This window comes from Symphalangus syndactylus, chromosome 9 (assembly GCF_028878055.3).
Source record: "Symphalangus syndactylus isolate Jambi chromosome 9, NHGRI_mSymSyn1-v2.1_pri, whole genome shotgun sequence".
NCBI lineage: Eukaryota > Metazoa > Chordata > Mammalia > Primates > Hylobatidae > Symphalangus > Symphalangus syndactylus.
The window spans coordinates 46,845,747-46,865,890 of NC_072431.2; positions in this window are offsets into that span (position 1 = coordinate 46,845,747).

Here is a 20,144-nt window from a genome sequence, read left to right on the forward strand (position 1 = left end):
GAATGAAAGTGTAGATTAAGGCTAATTATAAATTGAAATAAAAAGAAATGCCGCTTAAATGAATGAAGACATTTTGAAGTATAAAATATAACATTAGAGATACTCACAAAGTGAAAATAAATGACATTAGATCTGTCCACATTGAGAAAACCTGAAGAACTATTTGTCAAGACTTTTAAGATCTTGTTATATTGTTACTTAGGTAAAATATCTGATATAAAATGTTTAAAAAAATTATGGACATTTAAATATGTGGTTTTGCTTTTCTGATATTGTTACTGGTAATTTTAGAATGTCTCCTTGGATATTTTCCCTCAAAATAGAATTCCTTGACCTGGAAGAGAAAAGTGAAATATTATAAATTATCTTTATTATTTTTCAGGACTACATAGGTAATTCTATTTAGAAAAAAACTATTAAAATTCATTTTTCGTATATTCCAAATTTTGAAAAGTCATAAGCAAATAAAAGAACCAGACAAAATATACATAGGTTTTTAAATTTTCTCTTTCCTTCATTGTACGCCCAAGATACTCAAGTTTTTAAATCAATATAACATCTTAAGGACATCTGCCCTTCCATCCATATACAAACCCCTTCATTTATCCATCCATACATTCTAATATTAAGTGTATGCTTTCTGCCATGTATTATGCTAGCTTTTGGGTGTATTGGTGGAGCTGAGATGAGATGTGGTATAATTTCATTAGGCTATGCTGAATGTGTGGCACTTACTGATGGTCTTTGCGTAGAAAGAATAACTCCTTTGTCTTTCCAGAATAAATTTGTGTGCTGACAATAAGACTCTGCTGCTGATTTGAACAGCCTTTTGACGATTTGACCATGACAGGTGGGTGGGAATTGTTGAAAAGGTCTAGAGGATTACGAATGTACATTTTGTCCACCTAATTATCATATCCAAGTTAAAAATCCTTACTCTTTCTATGGTATTCACATTGTCAATTGCAATATTGTTTCTGTTTTTATCCTTAGCCTTCCCTTCATAATAAGAGATTGTTTCACATAAAAAAATTAAACAGAAGAACCCACTGATGCTGTTACAGGAAGGAAAACAAACACATATTGATTAGTGGTGAAAGTATAAAATTGTACTACCTTTCAAATGGGCAGTTTCAGAAAATAAATGAATTGCTTAATTAGAAGTATCCTTTGACCTGGTGATGAAAACCACTTCTAAAAATGTATCCTAAGATTGTCTTCTCAAACTTGACTTTCCTGTGTATCTACAAGACAGTGAGACGGCATCCTAAAATATATTCAAATTATCAGCATCGTGATTTGATACATATGTATATTATGTATGTGTGTATAAAATCATCCATTATTGTAAGAGCCACTTCAGGTGTGGCTGGCATTCTTCTATTCTCCTCTGCCTTAGGGATACACCAAATAAACAACTTGTAGAACACTGCTCTTTGAAATGATCAAAGTAGTACATAAACATATAGTTTTCTGAATGATTATGTAATTGTTTTAATAAAAAAATCAAAACATAAAGCAAACAGAACAGGTAAAAAATAGTAAGAGTATTCAATTCCTATGATTAACTTCTATACAGTTTACAAAAATCGATGCAGGTTTTTGTGAGAACATGAACATATTGACAATCTACTGAATTTGCAGGTGAATACAACAGGTTATAAATGGTATGTACTGTATAATTCTAGTTTTATAAAGCTCTCTTTTACAGGGATGGATGATTGTATCCTACATTGAGACTTGTCATCTACAATGCAGTACACATTACCAGCTTACCCATAGGTGGTTCTTCTCTACTTCTACATTGGACTTAATAGTTAATGCCTGATGGTGAATGAAATGGACACAATTCCTTCTTCAGAGAGCTTCTCATCTAATGGAAGTAATATATTTATGAATTATAAAATATTTAGCACTTTGATGAGTTCTGGCAGATTAAGATATCATATAAAATAAGCAGAGTGTGTAATAGCATCGTGGTCTAATACAGAGTCTCAATAGTCTCCCCTAGCTAAGTGTTTCTGGAGTGGACAGCAGAAAATAAGTAGAAGCTGACTAGTAAAAGTGAATGGGATGAGCTAATTTGATGTTGACAGAGAAGAGAATACCAAAAGACTTGAGACATATAAAAATATTGCATGTTTGAAGAACTGAAAGACATCCAATATGGAAAATTGAAGAAAAAAAGATGAGTAAATATACCAAGATATGAAGCAGAGAAACAGATAGGAGTAGGAATAGATTAATTAGGGTCTAGCATGACCAGTTAACATAGCTATTTTTTTATTCCCAATGAAGTGTTTCAAGCAGGAAATGACATGAGCAATTGGAATTTTAAAGGATATCTCTGAGTACCATTTAAGAGGAGATTGGAATAGAGTAAGAGATTCAAGGAGACCCCCTTAGGAGGCTACTGCAACTTTCCAAGCAATATATGATTATGGATTGGATCATTATGGAGAAATGGATATAGACCATATGTAAGACATTGAGGAATAAACTCAAACAAGAGTCAATAACGTATTAAAGATGAGAAAGAGAGGACGGTTTCAAGAAGTACTCTTTTTCTGACTAATGAGACAATATGAATGGTGGGGATAATCAGTGAAAGAAGGAATAATGGAAGAGCATTGAGAGTCCAACTGAAAGACAGTCATGGGTTTTAGATGAATTTATTCTCAGAATAAGGCAATTAAAGCCCGGAAGCAGTTACGCAAAAACAATTCAATTGAATCCCTCACTTTGCAGATGAGGAGATGAGGGCCAGAGATGATAAAAGTATGACTTTTAAGCATTATATAAAATATGAATACATATGTACACACATTTGCAAACACCTAGTACCATGTTGCCAAATTGTCCACTTTAGAATGAATATGTGCCTATAATCTGTTATTCTGAAATATTTGAAAATTCATGGTCAAGGAAACACTTATGGTTTTTATGTAATTTCCTAGAAAAAAAAAGTGTAATGGGAAAACAAACATCACAACCCCAAACTTAATAATTATTGAAAAATGGATGGAGAAATAAAAAATTTAAGTTACAGAATTATAAAGCTCATTTTCCCACTAGCTATATATTGCCAGCACATAGGACAATACTGCTTAGATGGCCAACACATCAAGAATATTACAATGGAAGATATTTTTAAACAGCAAGCACTAAATTTATATTTTCTAAAATCGAAAGTGAGGCAGGCATGGTGGCTCAGGCCTATAATTTCAGCATTTTGAAAGACCAAGGTTGGAAGGCCATTTGAGGCCAGGAGCTCGAGACCAGCCCACATAACATAGCGAGGCCCCATCTCTACAAAAAATTTAAAATATTAGCCAGGCGTGGTAATGCCTGCCTGTAGTACCAGTTACCTGGAAGGCTGAGGTGGGAGGATCACCTGAACCTGGGAGCTGTGATCGCACCACTGCACTCTCACCTGGGTGACAGACCAAGACTCTATCTCAAAAAGACAAATTTAAAATTAAACTTAAAAAATTAACATAGCAATTCTATAATTCTGATATTGATGAAGTTTGAAGGGAAATGGGTTAGTCTATAATTTAAATGGTTAATTAAAATTAGAACATCAACATAAAAGTTTTTTTATATATTGGGGTATTTTAAAGCTTTTTGTTATATTAAACTCAAGGAATTGAGAAAGTGAAGTTTCTAATATAAATATATACTAAAGCAAAACCTTAATTTTAATAATAAGCTTGATACCTTAGAGATTAAATCTTCTGTACCAAATATGTCAGGTAGGGTAATGGCCTTACTCCTTAGAATTCATGAACTATTCCTTGAAGTGCCAGACCACTTCAACACATTTCAGTACTGACAGGGATCTATACGCAAATGCTAATAAAGACAAATTATTTAGGATAGCCATTCAATCAGTCCAAAAATGTAGAACAAATATTAAAATGAACTGAATTAACTTCCATATATCTATATCTATATATATATAGATATAGATATGAATCTTCTCTCATATATACATATATGAGAGAAAAAGTCTCACTCTGCCCACTCTGTCACCCAGGCTGGAGTGCAGTGGTGTGATCACGGCTCATTGCAGCCTAAATCTCTCCAGGCTCAGGTGATCATCCTACCTCAGCCTCTCAAGTAGCTGCGATTACAGGCATGTGTCACCACACTCAGCTAATTTTTGTATTTTGGGGGTTTTGCCAAGAGACGGGGTTTTGCCATGTTTCCCACGCTGGTCTCAAACTCTTGGGCTTAAGCTTTCCTTCTGCCTTTGCCTCCCAAAGTGGTGGGATTACAAGCATAAGTCACCAGGCCTGACCAACACCCATATATTTGACGCCACTGCTACATGGGGGACACACTGTATTGCACATTGTTAATTCCAATGGACATAATACAATGGTTATGATTCTTTATAATTATGTATATATAGTATCTGTATGACCTTCATTACAGCACACAACAAATCATTTACCAAGTGCCTTTAATGTGCCAGATCCTGTGCTAGGGTATGTTAAAAATGAGAAAGCTATCACTTCTCTTCTCAGGAATTCTTGGTCTAGTGCACCTAAAAATTATGAGTCTCTAAAGACACAGGCTTGAAAAATGTTGACTATGAGGGTAAAAGAGAGCCATGAAAAAGAAACCATAAGGAAGATGCACTTTAAACCATTCCCACTGAAAGCAATATGTAAATTCCTTAGTAAGCTCTACAATTCTCTGAATGAGGAGTGTGTGTTTGTGTGTGTGCATGTGCCATAAACACCACTGGTGGAAGAACAAGAGAATTCTAGTTCATAAGTAGAAGCTATGGAAATGAAGGAAAAGGAAAAACTGCAGAAACTACAGAAGGCTAGACTTCACTTTCCATATTCCTATTTCTTGATACCTACCTGAGAGTCATGGTCAGAAATCACAGCTGTTCCATAACACTCTGAGGGCATGATGGTCTGATATATGACAGATTCATCTAAGAGAGGATCAAGTACACATTCTATGCATAGAAGTTTTGCTTCAAAAAGAGTAATTGAGAAGAGGAAAAGAAAAATTATGAGCAAATATTTATTGAAAACCAAAGAAAATAAAGAGAGAGACACTTATTATAGCACATATTGTGAAATACACTTGAGAACAATTGTACCAGATGCTGACTTGCAGTATGCTCTAGGGTAAAAAGGAAAAAAAATGAAAATGGTTCTCCAAACCCAAGGTAAAAATGAACACAAAGAGTAATAACACTAATAATATTTGTAAATAATGAACTCAATTACAGAATATTTTTACACTCACAGTCCTGGTGCTCTAACATTTTTAGATATAAATTTGGTTAAATTTCTTTCTATTTTAAAAATGATTCCTTCTGTAATCTACCTTAATATATGGTAATAGAATAGCTCAAAAGCTTTCTCACAGAAGGTTGCCACAGCAACAACCCTTCAATATACATGCACAAAATTGAGGGGAAAAATACAGGTAAAATGTAATGGACTAGGAAATAAAACAGTTGATTTTCAAGGGAGGAATAAGAAGTCAGAGGGAGATGGAGAAAGAGGAAAGGATCAGATTGCAGCATGGATAAACTATTTTAGCATTTATCATTTCTGGTTCCATACAGCTGTGGATACACCTCCAAAAAATCTAACACAGACGAATGATACTGCTGAAAGCCAGGCAAGGATAATGGACACAATCATGATTTTCGAGGTAAGAGCAGGGGAAAAATTGCGTCCCAAGGGCTGGCCCATATCCAAACTGAGCTAAAATAAGATTGATACACACAAAAAAGGAAGCTCAGTCTACCTTTATTCCTAGTTGCCCTTGATGCCAAGTATTCATATGCCTTTGCCAACATTTTAATGTCTTGTACACTCAAGAAAATTTGACTTAAAGAAAGCTCTGCATTGAGTTTAGCTATTTCACTCTGTTTTTGAACACTTTGGTCCTAATGAAAGAAGACTTTCCTGGCACAATCAAGCCAGGTAAATGTATAAGCGAGGCAGTACTTGACTTAAATACTATTACTTCTTGCTGCTTCTCGTGACCTCTCCTACCCTCATATTTCTACTATCTGGTGCCTAATATCGGTGGACGCACACTGGGCAGCATCCAAAATTCAAGACCTCTCATTTTATCTACTCCCTAGAATTTTCTACCTGTGTAATTTTCCTTTTTTTCATTATTTGCACTGGATTTCACATTAGCCTGTTTCTTTTCCTGAGGGTCATGGTAAATAACTTTAATCAATTGAACAAGAAGGGCTAACATTTACTAAGATAGCATTGATGATTTATGCTAAGCCCTTTTGTGGTATTTAATACTTATGATTACACTATGATGTTGATATTATCCCCACTTTTAAGGTAAAGAGTATGAGTGTTCAAGGTATTATATCACTTGAATAAAGTCACACAGTTAATATGTGAAAGTCAGGAATTGAGTCCACAGCATGACTCCAAAGTTTAATTTGCTAGTCATCATACTCACTGCTTCCTACTGACTAACCCATTTGAAGATTTTCATGAGTTGTAATGCTCTAGGGTGGCTTTCTCTTCTTCTAAACAGTATTTTCTTTTTTTCAGAGGAATCTTCAGTGCATCAATAGAGAGAACTGATTAGGAAGCAGATTTTGATTATGTTTGACTCAATCTCTCAAATTTCACTGTGTATGTGATTGTCCTTTCCATTTTTGCTAGCATTTTTGAGTCTCTGCTCTCAGCTTATGTCAAGGACACTTTTCACTGAAATCCAAGCATCTGTCTGTCTCATAGAATCCAGTGCTCAGGTATGTGTGTGGCTGAAGCTTTTCTGGGTGACACACTGCTCCCTCTGCTGGACTGTGGAGGACAAAGAGAAAAAGCATCTTCAAATCCTAAAGTTTTACATGGTGCCTAACTTACTTTACAATTTTGGAAAAATTAAGAAAGGCAATGATCAAAAAAAAAAATTCAAGGGTATTTTGGCCCCAGATAGCTGAGAAGTAATAAGGGATTCCAATGAGGTCTTTGCCTAGCACAAATGTGTCTTCTGTGACTAGGTTTTGTTTTTATTTAGGAGGCACAGCAAATGTATGTTTTCAACATCAACAGCAGAAGCTTGCAATTGTCATTATGATCTGTTTTGCAGATAAAGCTGGCATTACTAGCTTAAACTTCTGCTATTTGTGAACCACTCCTGGCATGTAGACTGCACATGCTTTAATATGGGAATATTTTACAATCGGGAAAAATATTAACATGAAAGAATATGTACTGACATGGTAAAGCAATTTATAGCAAAGATAATCTAAGTTTACTACAATATAGACAAGATACTGAATAACGTGTAGTGCAAAAATATGGCAAGAATAGTAGCTGAGTTATTTAAAACCTTAAAATACAGTTTAGCTCATATGAATTCAAGTAACATGGCAAGATTCACGATTTGTTAATTTTATTCATTTATTCATTCAACAAACACTTATAATGCTCTATGTGATAGTCTCAGAGTTTGGTGTAGAAAACATTTATTTTTTTTTACATATCCCTGAAAGCGAACCCTGAAACTAAGATTTGTTTGCAAGCTATTTCCTTGGGAAGTGATCCAGGGAAACACCTGGGTAGGGGGAGTGGAAAGCAAAGAGAAACAGGGAAAAGATGAAAACTGACGAAAGGTACATTATTAAGCATTACTGTGGGTCAACTAGAATTGAATCAGGCTGGTGAATTCTGGTAGCCAATGTAGAGCACGTTCATCCTAGTTATCCTGCCTGAGGAGCAAGAGGGCTGGAATATTTATATACCAACTTTTAGAAGTCATCATTTGAAGGCTGAACCTGGGTTGGGGGATGGGAGGGATTAATTATCTAGGATCTCCACATGCAGTGCATGTGAGTAGAGTGCACAGGTGCTAGAGGAAGCCCAAGCAAAGAACGTCCAGTTTAGTCATTCAAATGGTGAGGCCCAGGGGACATAAAGAGGCCATCTATGCACCTGCTAGAGAAGACCAAAGTGGTTAGGACATAATAACTGACCTTGAAGAGCTCACAGTCTCTTAAGAGATGGAAGTCAGGAACACAGGAGATTGACCTGAGTTGACCTGGTTTGACCTGAAGAAAGAGAAGTACCCTGCACCATTTGTGATTAAAGGCAAGGAGATAGAGATAGCTGAGAATCAGATAAGTTTGTAGTTAGAAGTGTAAGCAATTGATGAACTAAAGAACACAGGCCTGATCTACTAAGGAAGTAGGACCTGGGTAATCACTGAGAGTCAGGGAGAGAGTACAGCGAGAGATGCTCCAAGAATAGGAAAGGGAGACAATCAAAGACAATTAAAAACAAATCAAATGTAATCACAGATAAAGGAATGTAGAAAAGCTACTTGTAAAACCTTTATTAAACACAATTTTGGGATTCTCTTGAACCACATACATAGGGGTAGGAGATATTTAATGAAGACAGAACAATAGATACATTTCTTGACTTTCCTAATGTCATCTCAGTCTCTAAAGAATCTAATTTCATTCTTAGTGAGTACCGTAGAACACTGACATTACTAACCCACATCAAATCACTCACTCTTAACATTTCAGCTGATGGAAAGTTGTTTAAGAGAACTACTTTCCATTCTTCGTCTACTACGATCAGTATTTTCTCATTTGGATTCACTTCTTGCTTGGACCACCGGAAAGACATATGCCTGGATCACATTATCTTAGTGCTTCTTAGTATAATTCTCACGGAATTGTAAACACTTGTTGTATCTTCAGAATTTGTAAAGTAGTTGAAATAGTCATATTAAATTTGCTTCTATATTTTTCATAAATTTATCATTGATGAGATTGCCTTTTATATCATCCTATGTCTGTTTCGAAGTCCCATGTGAAAAATTTTCTTCTTTCAACTGAATGAATTTTATATATATATCCTCCCTTCTGATAATAAAATATTGCAACTTGTTTTGCCAATCTTACCCTGGTTAAAAGGAGTTTGGAAACTAACATAAAGGCAAATATACACACACACACACACACATATATGAAAACATATATGTATTTTTACATTTATAATATATCATATTATATTAAAATATTAATAATTAATATCATATATAATACATTATATATGATATTAATATATAATTATATATTACATTGATCACTTGTTTACTAGTGATTTTCTATTTTTATTATCATTACCATTGTAAATTTTATTTTATATGACTGAAAGTTGCTTAATAAAAAATAAGTATAAATGAATTATAAAGTGAAAATTACTTTTAAAGCAATGTAATTTTTTAAGGAATGACATAAATATCCAAAGCGACATCCATCTCCTCCTTCCCATGGCTATATATAGAATGAAACCACTTATCCTATTTATATTAGCTCCGTGGCATCACAATCACTGTAGTGCTATGTCCTTGCCACCAAACACCTTCATCATAGCAATGTGATTTACAGTCCTCAGGGAGTCTACCACATAAATGTATCTGCATTAGAGCTTCAGGAAGTAGCTTATTTCCCACAACCACACACCCAAGAGTGGGACCCAGATTCGGTAAGACCCTGTTTGCCACTTTAAGCTTATCAATTTATCATATCCTCAGAATAATCCTGAAAGGTAAAACCCATTTCATAGAAGCTAAGTAAATTTGCTAGTAAGAGAATGGGTCAGGATTCAAACATAGGTCTGTCTGAATTTAGACTATATTATCTATCAAAATACTTTATTATGACTTTTACTTTCTGACTTAACAGATAATAGTATGAAAGAAAGTAAGTTAAGGAAAGAGAAAGAAAGAAAAAGAAAGAAAGAAAGAAAGAAAGAAAGAAAGAAAGAAAGAAAGAAAGAAAGAAAGAAAGAAAGAGAGAGAGAGAAGGAAGGAAGGAAGGAAAGAAGGAAAGAAAAAGAAAGAAAGAAAAAAGAAAGAAAGGAAGGAAAGAAAGAAAGAAAGAAAGAGAAAGAAAGAAAGAAAGAAAGAAAGAAAGAAAGAAAGAAAGAAAGAAAGAAAGAAAGAAAAGAAAAGAAAAGAAAGAGAGAGGGAGGGAGGCAGGAAAGAAAGAAAGAAAGAAAGAAAGAAAGAAAGAAAGAAAGGAAGAAAGAAAAGAAAGAAAGAAAGAAAGAAAGAAAGAAAGAAAGAAAGAAAGAAAGAAAGAAAAAGAAAGAAAGAAAGAAAAAGAGAGAGAGATGTGGTGTTGTGAGAGTTAAGCTTTTGTGTCAGTTTGGATGAGCTAAGAGATGCCCACATAGCTAGTAAAACGTTATTTCTGGGTGTGTCTATGAGGGTGTTCATGGAAGAGATTAGCATTTTAATCAGCGGACTGAGTGAAGAAGATCTGCCCTCACCAATGGGCTCCATTCAACTTATTGAGGGCCTGAAAATAATAAAAAGGCAGAGAAAGGGCGAAGTTGCTCTCTCTGCTTAAACTGAGACATTCATCTTCTCCTGCCCTCAGACATCAGTGCTCTTGGTTCCTGGGCCTTCAGACTCCAGGACTGACACTGGGAGCACATCATCAGCTCCACTGCTTCTCAGGCCTCAGGTTTTAACTGGAACTACACCACCAGCTTTCCTGAGCCTCCAGCTTGCAGAAAGATTGTGGGACTTCTCAGCCTCCATAATCTTTCATGAGCCAATTCCTCCTAATACGTTTCTTTCTTTATATCTTTATATATATTATGGGTTCTGTTTCTCTGGAGATCTCTGACTAATACACACATGTATTAATACATACTCAGTGAATGACTGATGACTAAAAATATGAAAAGCCTCACTATGGCAGTTCTAGCACAGACCATTAATTGTGTCACATCACTAACTATTCTTATCATGCAATGTGACATTTCATTCTTAGGTGCTTTTAAAGAATAGTTTATAAGTCTCTGCAGGGCTTTTTTTGCCACGTCATAGGGAATTACTAAACTTGTACATGTCTATTTTCTATGGAAATAGAGATTAAGTCAGCTAGGTAGATGGCTCCAGTAGCAAGGCTGAGGCACATGAGGAGGGGGGTAACAACTGACTACGCTGGCAGAACTAAAACCAAAAAGATGAATGCAGACAAAAGCGCATATTAGCATTAAATGGTCTCAGAAAAGTAATCATATAACTAATAGAGTGAAAGAATCTCTCCTCTGCAGTTTGGGTGAAAAGGAATGCTAGCTAGTAGACTTCTCTAATTTGCACATCTACAAATCGGTGTATGAATGAAACAGTACATAGTCATTTACACTGAGATAACAAGTATGAGTACAGCCACTAATAGAATATCTCATCACAAGAAAGTGTTGGTGACTAAAGGTAAATGGTTACTATTTTCTAAGGTCAGATGATTTCCTTCATCCTTTCACTGACGGTAATAGCAGTTTCACAGGTCACGGATAGTGCAAAGAAGCATCACTTAAAACACGTGCTGTCCTTGTTTGTAAATGATAAAAAAATAAAAAGTAAAATGGTCATAACAACAGTATTGTGCATAATGAATGATTCTTTTTCATTGAAAGCAGTTAAAATTCTAAAACTCCAGAACCCCGGATCTCACACCATAAGCTAATTCTCTTATTTTAGAAAATATAATGAAAACATTCTAGAAAACATAACGAGCAAACCTCTTTATTTTTCAAGCAAAAGCTATCATTTTCACAAATTATCCTTGCCTTCCTTTATGCCAAAGAGGACTTTGGTAATTTTTGTTACTGGTTTATCAGAGGACTGGGCAAAAAATTCTGCCAGTCTGATTAACATGGTTATGATTAAACCATATTCTTTAATTGTGGATTCCTGGATGGCTAATCTTGTCACTTCCTATTTGTCAAGCTAACATAAAGGGAAATCAACCATGTACTATACGATCTAATTTTCCTCTGGAATTCTGAGTAAATGTGTATGGCCAAAACTGACTAAGATGCCTATAGGTAGAATAGGTGATAATTAGAAAGATTGGAAAAAAACAAAAACAAAAACAAACAAAAAAACACTAAGAGAAAAAAGTAAAACAAAGAACTAGTAAAAATTTTGCTGAAATCTTTCTGGCAACCATCTTAATGGTGTGATAATTTTATTATAAGATTGTTTTAACATCTATATATCTTAAAATTTGAATCAATAGAGCTACGTGAAGATTTCAATATTTTTTTAACTGAGAGTTATAAGTTATAGATTCATTTTCTGAAAGAAGACAAAATTAAGTGAACAGATCCTGACAGAATTTCTAGTCATTCACTAGCTAATGCCCAATTCAAGTTCTTCCTGTTCTTATCAAATAGCCGTTTATAGAGTATTAGTACTAAATGTCAAACAGCATCAGTATAACACCAGCTTCAAAAATTATGTATTTACCACACGCCATCATTACTATTCTATGTAATTATAATGGAAATGCAATACTCATTCTTCCACTGCTTCTCTGAGACATATATAAATCCTTCTAATGAATCAAGTTGCACTTAATCAGTCAGTTTGTTTCTTCTACCTATGTATATATGTGAATCCTAACATACATATCTGGCCAATTCCTTTGTTCCAGGTCACCCAGATAGCAAGTGGAAGAAAAAGAAATTGAATGAGTCTATCTTTCCTTATATGAACTCTTGTACCCTTTTCACTAAGGCATTCTGCTTCCCCAAGAAAATATTACCCAACCTCTCCTTCACATTCCAACTCTTGCTCTTTGAACTCTCACTATTTAAAACCTCAGAACTGAATAGTTTTAGTTATATCCATTTCTATTCAAATTGTTTATCTAAATATTCATTATTCAAACTAAAGACAACATTGATTTGGATAGACAGGGATATATTATGGAGAACAGACCTGTTCTACAACATTACCCAGATTAGGTCGCAAATAGATAGTTACCAAATAGATTTTCGTCATAGGGAGCAAATTTTGATATTAAGACTTAGACAGCAACTGTAGAATAAAAGACTTGTAAAAAATGGAGTGAGAGAACAGGGCAATATCCTCCCAAATAGCTTTTATTCCATCAAAATGTATACTATATTCTCTAACAAAATAAGCATTGTCAGTAACTGACCCCATCACAAGCTCCCGTAATATAATGTCTAACTCATTATGGAAAACTGCCTAAAAATCTGCAACCTATGATAAGACTCTCCTGCACCATAATTACAAATTTGCGCTTTAAGTGTTGTTTCCATGTAAAAAGAGGAAGCATTCCGTGTAAATGCTTTTATTAAAAAGTCCATTTCCAGTTGAGTAAGATAAAAATAACCTAAAATAAAATAACCTATTATTATATTGATAATCAAGATCATTTGACCTGAAAGGGGTCACAGTGATCATTTAGTTCAAGATTCATATATTTCCATATATTTATAAATGTGGAAGCAGACGACGAGGCTGAGAAAAGCCCTGTATAAGTTCATAGAGCTTGTTAGGGGCATCTTCTGACTCCATGGTCAACATTTCTTCTATTACACTATACATGTGGATGATAAAAAAATGTACAACTTTATTTTGTTTTTTGTAATTGTAATGGTTACTTCTCAGGTTTCATTTATTAAATTTTATAAAACTTTATAATTCATAATCATGTTTTGGCTCTCTGTGCCAGCGGTCTCCAACCTTTTTGGCATCAGGAACTGGTTTTGTGGAAGACAGTTTTTCAACGATGGTCAGAGTGGGCGGGGGAGATGTGTTTGGGATGAAACTGTTCCACTCCGCGTCACCAGGCATTAGGTAGATTCTCATAAGGAGCACCCAACTTAGATCCTTCGCATGCACAGTTCACAATGGAGTTTGTGCTCCTCTGAGAATCGAATGCCACCGCTGGTCTGACAGGAGACGGAGCTCAGGCGGTAACACTTTCTTGCCTGCTCACCTCACCTCCGGCTGTGCAGCCCAGTTCCTAACAGGCCACGCACCAGTACCAGTAGACCCGGGGTTTGGGGATCCTTGCTGTGTACTATACCATCCTATTATAGATAGTCATGGTTTCAGACACTTAGTGCTTTTGAGAGAACTATTTCCCTGAACAAGGCCAGGTTACAAAAAGATAGTGTGGGCACCTAGAGTGATGGAGCAAATGAGCCTGATGTAAGAAGCAATGCAGAAACCAAGCAAAATAGAAAAACACTCCAAGCGAAAAGAAAATACATTAAGGTTTAACTCTAAAAGAGAATAATGTGGATTTCTATTTGACAGGGAGAGGAAATGCTCCATGGGAAGCATTAAAAAAGAAATGATTCATGGAACTTCACTTCAGTCTTTACACATAAAAGATGTCATTTGTGTTCAGGTAAGTGGAGAAGGCTACACTGTGGGTAGGAGGGCAGGATGTCATTCTGAAATAGTGAAGAATAAAATGGCATAGATAAATTCTTTATACCTGCAGAACTACATTTTAATAATTCAAATTATTTTTGAGACCCTATCAAGTTAACATCAATTACTTTTGGTATTCAGAGAAGAAAGACAGATGTGAAATGTAGAAAAACTAAGGGAGATAAAAGGATGAAAGAAATGGAAACTTTAACTTTTCTCTTCTGCCATCAAAACCTTTTAAATAAAGTTTCCTTCTTGTTTTAAATGCTCAGGACACTGAAGACATGCTTTCTGTTGAATTTAAGGAAATATATAGATTGCAAAACTAAAACATTTGTTACACTAGTGTGGGATTTCATTAGAATTTCTTTGTGCCCCCACATATATACAGAGCTGGTAAGCCCCAATTGTTTTAATGGTATATTCCTGCATGAAGAGATGACATTTGCAATAATCATTAGAATATTCATTTTTTGACTGTTATCACTATACCACAATTTTTCACTCACAGAAATTAATCAGATCGTTCTTAGGTAACTGGAGATCAAAAATTAATTGTTTGTAAAATATTTACTCCATGACCTCTGGGAGATGTGAAGAAGATGATCATTCCATAATTTAAAAATTTCACCACTCTGACTACCTGGAGTTTCAACACTTTGGTTCCGCCAAAAACTGAAGCTAGCTAGTGCCTGAAACAATACTCATCATTGTCACGGTCTTCTAATCTGTAGCTTCTGCCCTAGGTCCAAAGAACTTCTTGGAGCAGCCCCTCACAATGTCAGTGCCCTCTCACATGTATTATTTCAATGGGATATTACAGAAATGCAGGTAGGCAAGTGCTACTTTTGAGATGTGATATAATCAGTGCATGGCCAAATGTCAAATAGGCAGCAAACTAGAAAATGCTGCTTCAGTGTCCTCTTTTGGATAATCTTTAGAACCTTCAGATCTTTGTCAAAATACATTTCTATTGCTTGAGAAATGAATTTTTTTTAACCCATTACTTCCAGTGAATACAAAGATAGAGCTTAGCTTCTTATATGAATCAGAAATGCTTCTGAGACTAGAAGACAGTTACACTTTGGTCAAATAGATGAGTTTGAAACAGAAAGCTACTAACTGGAAGAAAATACTTAAAGTTCTGCTAGAGAGTTTCTGAGCAGCCACAGAACAGCATGTATGGACCAGATTCCTAATAGCATGATGGATGGCACTGGAAGGGCAGTTGAACAAGGACCAATATTGAAATTTGCCAATGCCCAGTTCAAATTCCTGAGACTGTGTCGCAATAGGCAAGAACTCTGATGACTTTTTTTTTTCCTCTGTCTTCTCCAAATGAGTGACCAATTAATGCTGAAAGCTCCAAGGTTGGAAAGGTATTCAGGGAGCATTATCTACCCAGAGATCATGGTATGTAATTGACAAATCTTAAAATATTCCAAAAGAAACATCCTTCAGGAATATTGCAGTGGTGAATACTATTAGTAGCCTGTTTGGAAAACCATCTTCCATGCTCCTGCATCTTTTCACATAAAACCCTGATTTTGTTCAGGTATTAGATGGTCATGCATTTCAGAGAAGGATGAGTCTAAGCCAATCATGGTGGTTTCATTATTCTTGTCATCACATTTGATTGGCTTGGACAGAGCAAGTGTTGTATAAATGGCCAATGAGATGTGAGAGGAAGTCTAGACAATACCATCTAGTAAAGTTTTCTAACCCTTGTAAAGGGACACATTATAAGAATTATTCATTTTTCTGTGATATCTTAAAAAGTGATATCACAGAAAAGGTGATATCTTTTTATCAGAACAGGTGATGTCTTTTTAAGGTATCTGTGATACCTTAAAAAGATAACCTGGTGTGACAAAAATAGCAGTGCAAGATGATTGAAGGAAATTTTCTTTGCTTTATATTTAGCCTTTCAATTAACCAACCTGGTAGTTGCACTATTCTTTTTATATATAACATAAAAATCTCTCATTAAAAATTAGTTGTGTTGATTCTTTTGTTATTTGTAACTGAGTATATCTTAACTTTATGTAATAGGCAATTTATATTACTGATATGATATTACAACTCCATATCATCTTTAGTTAGATAATTAATGTGGATGGAAGAAAATTAAATTCATGAGAAGATATGAATCAGCCATAAGTGAAAAATATGGCTGCTTTATAAAGGAGGACTGAAAACAATATGTGACTTTATTGCCTATTAGGAGCAATGGCTCAACCAAAATTAATTCATATTTGAAAAATAAAACAAACATTAAACACACTGGCAAAACTGGTAGGCAGGAGATATTTCCAACTTAAAACATAAAGCATATTGCATCTTACTTGAAGAGAGCCACATTCATTATTCAAATACCAACACTAAGGGGGAAAAAAAAGAAACTGGAAGTTAGGATGATTATGGGGAGATTTAGGTGAAGTTCTAGACTATCAAATGACTATAATCCTTGGAATACCTGGGCCAGGTCATAGGTTAGTAGGCTGCCAGCATGCCCATGCAGTAAGTAGTCTAAGCCTGAAGCTTTATAAACTTTAATAACGTCACTTATTCTTGCAGATAAACCTGATTCGCATATGAACACTATCATTTCTACACCCACATGATTCTTTAATTTATCCCTCTTCCCTATTTGATTCCATCTCTTATTGTCCAGCCCCTTAGCATATCTAACCTAGATCGCTTTAAAGACTTCTAGCAGGTTTTTCTGCTGCTAGTCTCTTGCCCTTTTGCTCCTTCAATCCATTCTTTACACTCTTCCTTAGCATTATCTTTGTAAAACACAAATTTGGTGGTCACCCTCACGCTCAAAAATTATTTGCTGACTTTCCATTAAAGGCCTGAACATTAATGCTCATATTCCTTACCATGGGTACAAATAATAAATTTTTCAATTTTATTTCCTACCACTGCCAGAGACATAAAAATCTTCGCTTTTTCTGATGAAGTCGTGTGCTTTTCCATTTACCTAAAAATCATATATGATCATACTTACGTGCTCTAATTCATGCTACTTTTCCTTGTAATTTAGAGAAAAATTTATATTTATATTTTCTTTGCCTAAAACTGCTTTAGATGTCTTTAGGCCTCACTCAAACACAACATCCTCTATGCAATCTTCCCTAACTTCCCCAAGACAGAAGTGTTCTCTCCTTTCTTTCTTTTTTTGAAATGTGTTCACACTATGGTATAGCTCTTACTGCAGAGTACACTCTGCAATATTTTTGGTTGTGAATGAGGCTGTGAGCTCTTTGAACCAAATGCTCATAGATTCCCAATTTGGTGGTTGGAATTGGTGGTGGAATAAAAGGAAAGTTTGCTAGAGACATGAACCAACTAGCTTGTCGCTATGCCATTGGGTGAAAGCTTCTCCCTGTTCTGGCATGAAAGGCTAGAGAGAAATGAAAAGGATATGTTAGTAAGGCCCAGAGATGAGGAACACTCTTAGAGGCTTCTGAAACTTTTTTTCTTACCTCTAGTATGAAAGATTATACAAAGAGTCATACTAACACAGCACACTGTCTTCTATACTGAAACAATGCTAGGATAGATTAACATAGTTAAATCTACACCTTACCAGAGTTAGTCCACTTTCCATTTAGTTTAATTACAGCTCACTTTCCATTTGATCTTTTTTTGGGAACAGAGTTGCTCCTGTTTTTAATAACTTATATGAACAAGTGGTATAGTAGTGAAGCTCTTAATGATAGCTCCTTATTTATGTATGCTGGGCATATAGAAGAATTGGGGAGCATGGATCTCATACCTATTCATCTGAATGTGGAGTGAGTTGATCATATAGGGAAATCTGACAAGACTTCAAGACTGTGAAGTAGAAAAGAAGACATATGTGAGTTGAAAAATGCCAAAATGCTCTAAAATTATTATTGTGGTAAAAAAAAATGGCATAAACTATCAAAAGATTTTGAAAAGGCACACATTTAATGTCTTCTGAAAATAGCACCATTCAATTTCAAAGAGTCTTAGGATGTTCCTAAAATCAGAAAAAGAAAAAGAAGCCCATTATATTTTACAGCTTAGTGTTTCAAAACCCACTTCTGGGGGCCTGAACACAGGTGATGTCATTTGGTGCTTAAAGCATTCTGAGCATATATTAGAAACAATTTCTGGCTAAATTAAATGTAAAATTGTAATACTTGGTACAACTAGCCAAGTACTGCCATATATCTATTTATATTGATATGAATGTTATGGCTACAAACATATATTTAATAAAAACAATTCATTAAACTGTTTTGTAAATTTAAAATACAAGTTATTTTTTATTATTTATTTTATAATTCCCACCATTTTAGGTACTAGCAACCTGATATAACTAATTGCCAGTAATCTTTTACCTTTTATACTGGGTTTCAGGAATTAATGCTTAATATATGTTTATTAATGAATAAATAAAGAAGAGTCTATAAGCAAATAACTGAGTAAATACCCAAATCTTCATCTTTTTGCTATGGAAATAATAGCCTCAGGTATTCTCTAAGAATTTTCTAACAAAGTCTAATAGGTTTTTTTAGATAGATCTTAATACACTTTTTCGTAAGTCAGGGGTTCAGTTTTTTAATTGCTGTTGTTATTTTGTTATTTTTGAAACAAATATTCTGTGTCTACAGTGTGAAAGCCCAAGGTTATTTCTTTATTATTTCACTTTCTAGGAGGCAATTGGTTACAGAAAATCAGTCTTCTCCCTTAGCATGGTCATATCTGATATGCCTCAGCCTACTGAATTTTAAAACTGCAATCTGCTCTCAAAGGAAATTGTGCAATTGAAATGTACTTCAATTTAAGCTAGCTTAGTTAAATATTAGATTGCCAGTCAATAGGGAAATAGGGTAGACATCCATGGATAATTATCATTTGCTGCTTTAGGAAAGATTCCAAATCTCCATTTCATACATACTAACAAGTGTTATATTGACATCTACACAATAAAATAAATATATAGATTTCTGTTAGGCTTTTGCATTTGGAAGACTCACTTTGCTATACTTGATATTGGTATAGCATTTGCATTTTGCTAAATTCTTGATATATTCTGGTACCGTCTTTTTTTGCTAATAACTATATAACTTATTTAATCTTCTGGGGCTTAATTTAAAATCTCTGCAAGCAGATGTTGGATTGAAGGAGATAATTAGTCTGCTGAAGAAATGGAAATGTACTTTCAAGTAGGTTGACACCAGTTTTGCTAGAAATATCATGGTTAGTTATGATAAGGCAGGATGCAAATCTGAGGGCAACTTAAGGCCCTATGTTAGAGAGAAGAATAAATGGGGAAAAAGAAAAGTGAATGCATTGCCTGAATTTGCTTGAAAACTTGTACCAACTCTGACAGCTGTAATATGAATTGATGCAGGTTGCAGAAAAAATAACTTAATAGGCACATGCAGACTATTTTCTACTCTCATCAATAGTCTGATACTACCAAAACAAGAGCCCTCCCTTTAGCTCCTTAGTCAGTATTTTTTCTTAATTAAAAACACTGTGACACTTATCCCTGTATAATTGAAGCACCTCTTTCTCTTCCCCCATCTTTTTTAATGCTCACGTAACTCAGAAGGTACACTCTGCAGAAATATAAATCCCACCTTTCTGCTGATAGGTTTCTTTTTACTACATAGAATGCCATGACTACTTTTTAGGTATTTTATTTGCTTTGAAATATTTCCATTTAAAATGTGTAGTGCTAAGCTAAGAAATAGTAAAGCAAATAGCATAAAGGAAATCTTTGTCTTTTTTACATAGGTAGAGATCAATATTGAGTTTTGCCTCCTAAATTCTACCCCAAGCCATGCCTACAGTTACACAAAAAAACAGGATGGGGAAAATAATTTCTATTAAGTATTTTTGAATTGAGAATT